This window comes from Cebus imitator, unplaced genomic scaffold (genome assembly GCF_001604975.1).
Source record: "Cebus imitator isolate Cc_AM_T3 unplaced genomic scaffold, Cebus_imitator-1.0 Scaffold410, whole genome shotgun sequence".
NCBI lineage: Eukaryota > Metazoa > Chordata > Mammalia > Primates > Cebidae > Cebus > Cebus imitator.
The window spans coordinates 1,374,804-1,379,101 of NW_016107725.1; the positions used below are offsets into that span (position 1 = coordinate 1,374,804).

Consider the following 4,298-nt stretch of genomic DNA (forward strand, 5'->3'; position numbering starts at 1 on the left):
TCTACCAATTTAATCATCTCTCACATATGAAGACCATACGTGGGAAATACTCCAATAAGAATTATAGCACACATGAGCTTTACTTGGGAGAAAGCAAGAATATGAATACCCACTGCTCAGATGTGAAATCAAGGCGGTCATTGATTATCCAGTTCACAAAAGGACAGTCCACTGTACAAGGACTAGAGGATCATTTAGCGTTGGAAGCCAATGGAGCAGTATCTATAAGATGTTGAGCAGAAGAAAATGTGACATGTGGCTAGTATATGCAGTGAAGATGTCTTTTGAGTATCTGAGCACAGGTCTTTCTCAGACATATGTGAGTAAAGCATATGTGAGCAAAACAACCTGACAATGAAATCCAACTAACCAAGAAATTAAATACCCTTCTTTCCCAAGGAATTAAAAAGTTTTTTTAAAAATTGCCAACCCTGGTAGTTCTTTTATTGTGGGAGCTATACGTATAGAACCAAATACAAGATTTATAAACCTTGGGAAGTAGAAATTGTTTAACAAAAGCTAAATTTTGTTAGGAGTGAAGAAGGATGAGAATATTAATTACTTACGTAGCAGCGTGTTAATACGGGACTCTTCCTGTCTGGGTGTCTGGAGAGGTTTCTAAGGCTAAGGATAAAACACTAGGTGCCACCTTTCCCCATGTTTCAAAGTTTGGTGCTGGACTCGATTTGCAAAACTTTTTGGAAGGAATGGCCAAAAACATTCTTACATTAAGAATATAAAAGGCTGGGTGCGGTGGCTTAGGCCTGTAATCCCCGCACTTTGGGAGGCTAAGGCAAGTGGAACACCTGAGGTCAGGAGTTCAAGACCAGCCTGACCAATATGGTGAAACCCCATCTCTACGAAAAATACAAAGATTAGCTGGGCTTGGTGGTGCATGCCTGTAGTCCGAGCTACTCTGCAGGCTGAGACAGGAGAATGGCTTGAACCCGGGAGGCAGAGGTTGCAGTGAGCTGAGATTGTGCCACTGCACTACAGCCTGGGTGATGACAGAGTGAGACTCTGTCTCAAAAAAAAAAAAAAAAAAAAGAAAAAGAAAAAAAGAGCAGTAGCTGCAACACTAGAAAGATGGTGGAGCAAGAGCAAAGAAAAATCCCTTTGGTTCCAGAAAATCTCCTGAAAAATAGGAAGTCTTATCAAGCCCTCAAAGCTGCCCTGGCAAAGCAGGCATTTTTGGCAAAGAAGAAGCAGAGAAAAGGAAAAGGGCTGAGGTTTGAGTGACTGGAATCATTTCTGCTTGATTCCTGGTGGCAGAAACGTGACAAGGTACGTCTCAGATGACTAGAAGTGAAACCTCATGCCTTGGAATTGCCAGATAAACATTCCTTGGCCTTTGTTGTGTGCATCAAAAGGATTGATGGCGTGGGTTTACTGATGCAGAGAATCATTGCAAGACTCCACTGGAAGAAAACTTTCAGTGGTGTCTTTGGAAAAGTCATCCACAGAACCTAAAAATGCTGTGTATAGTGGAACCTTACGTGACCTGGGGGTTTCCAAGTCTGAAATCTGTCTGGGAGCTCATTCTGAAACATGGACAAGCCAACGTCCAGAATGAGACCATTTTTCTGACAGACAGCAGGGTGATCAAGGAGCACCTGGGGAAGTTTGGTGTCATTTGCTTGGAAGACCTCATTCATGGAATTGCCTTCCCAGGGAAGCGTTTCCAGGAGATCTCGTGGTGGTTGTGCCTTTTCTACCTCTCAGTGGCCCATCATGCTACCAAAAATAGAGCGGGCTTCCTCTAGAAGATGGGCACACCTCGCTGTCTGGGCGAACGCATCAATCAGCTCATCTTCCAGCTGAAGTAGACCCAGGTGCCAAAGTGCAGCAGATTTTTATCAATGAAGTGGAAGGATGTGTTTTTGTTTTTGGGGGGAATTTTTATCAAGTATCTTCAGAGAAGATTATTTCCTGCTTTATCTTCAAAAACTGGAAAGGAAGGATCAAAGAAAAGATAGTAGCTTATGTTCATGGCAAGGACCTCTCATCACAGTCCAGCGTTTTCTACATTGGCTGCCGCCTCGTCTGAAATCAGCATATTCCATGGAGGAGAGAGTTGTGCTGAGTTGCATCTTCTATCCTGAGGTTTAATGTTGGCAAATGAGTAACTCTAGCATTTGTACAAGGCTCCCTAAGACTCCTGCAGTGATCGGCCAAGCCCAGGGACATAATTGAATCTGGAGATTTCTGGGGCCTTGTTTTGAAAAAGACTTGAAATACACATAGGAAGAAAGGCCTCAAAATAAATGTTCACTTGTCTCTGGAAAAAAAAAGAAAAAAAAAGTATAAGAATATTAAGGGATTTTATATATATATATATATATATATATATATATATATTTATTATTATTTTTTAAGACGGGGTTTCACCATGTTGGTCAGGCTGGTCTTGAACTCCCGACCTCAGGTGATCCGCCCGCCTTGGCCTCCAAAGGGGGATTATATTTTGATCCCTTAGCCCGTCACTCTTCTGGAGACTGTGAGTGAACACTGAAGGAGAAAGAGAAAAGTATCTCTGGAGAAAGAGGCTGCAGTGCTGTGGCGGTTTTCCCTCCCCTGGGCTGTGGAGAGTTGCTGAGAGGGATGAAGCTTTGAGATCACTTGAGGCTTGGTGTGAAGGTCTTCACTTTTAGAACTTGATGTGTGTTCTGAGGGTTGAAGGGACGCAGTGGACTGGCAGTGGACTGGCAGTGGACTCAGGACTATGAAATCTAAAGGCAGGAGTTCGCAGCAGGCTTTTGATCCCAGGAAGCAGAACAAAGAGGAAGATGATTGCTTTGGGAGTAGTTGCTACTTCCACCACAGGCAGGGGCGAGCTCTCAGGAATGTTTCCGATATAGCAGATGTGGGCATTGGGAAAACCAGCATAGAATGTAGACTTTGCCTAAGGGACTTTGTCCAAGAGGGCCACTGGGAAGGCAGTGGGGTTCTAACAGGAGTGAATACAAGGCCTGTGTCTGGATGCCAGGTTTCAGGAGTTGGAGTCATATATGGCCAGGCCAGGGGAAAGGCATTACTTACATCACAGAAATTTCCACTGGAGTTTCCCAGTTTCCCAAACTGCAAGAAAGCCCTAAAAGAGTCTACAGATGTCACAAAGTACCTGCAAAGTAAGGTCTTCCCCTAAATTCCTTTTCCTCCTATGCTCAGCTATGAACAGGTCATCTGGGAAGATGAGTGAGCAGGGGAGAACGGTAGAAGAGAAGAAAAAATCCCCTATTAACCTGACACCCCAATGTTATAGGAACTAGCAAAGGGGTAGGTATCCTTGATTTTTCATTGGGGCTACCTGACCGTCACTTCTTCCTTTTCCCTAAAACCTTCCAGCTCCCTTAGCAAATATCATCAGTTACACTACCTGTTTGCCCTTTTTGTGGCACTTATGCCCAATCTTCATGGCGTTCTCTCCTGATCATGTATTCATCAAATGCTAACAACTAGTTTACGGTCTGCTTCTATAATCATCATGCTTGGTGAATTCAACATCCATGTAGACTGCTCATCCAAAAGCCTGACCTCTCAGTTTCTTGATTCCCTTTTCTCTGTCTTTTCCTCTGTCACGGTTCAGCCACCAGTTATCAGTAATGGCACCACCTCCAAATCTCGACTCAAGTTTTCCATTCTATGACCTCTCGTCTTTCTGCCACACTTGAGTTCTAGTTTAAATTCTGCCAATTATTTGACCCTATAAGGACCTCCAGTCATTAATCAAGTCTACTGCATTTCTTTACTTTCATTTTCATCTATCATGAATTCCATGGTTTATCATTATAACCGCTCATAACCACTCAACTCTCTCCCCCGTCTCCCTCTTTTATACTCACCTAATCTGGCTAAAGGCAGTACTCTGCTTACTTTTCACCTGTAACTACGCAGTTAAATGTGACTAGAAAAAACCATCACCCTATGGTCTTGCTGTAAATTTAAGACCATCCAGCTCAGCAAGCCTTATCCATTTTTCTAGTCAGTTCCTTTGTCCATTATCCTGAATAACCACTTCAGCCTTCTTCCCAACCTCCCACCTCACCCTCAACCCTTTTAAGCCTAAGCTAATGACCTAACTTTTTTTTAAAATAAGAAAACAGGTAATCAGAATATAACCTCTTCATTCTCCGTAACTAGGCCTGCATACCTACCAATATCTGCAGTACTTCCATCCTTTTTCTTCCCTTCTCGTATAAAGGACACATGTTCCTGCTTCTGCCTAAGGCCAAGTTTCATTCTTGTGTCCTGGATTCCAGTTCCTCTGCCCTTCTCATACTTTGCTTCATTAATGATGA

General features: G+C 43.1%; 1 pseudogene across 1 annotated transcript; it reads left to right on the plus strand.

Moving 5' to 3' along the window:
• Positions 1-1,071: 1,071 nt before the first annotated feature.
• Positions 1,072-2,280, plus strand: LOC108289665 (annotated as a pseudogene). Its single transcript, XR_005196973.1, has one exon. The product of XR_005196973.1 is annotated as a 60S ribosomal protein L7-like 1 (transcript).
• Positions 2,281-4,298: the final 2,018 nt, after the last annotated feature.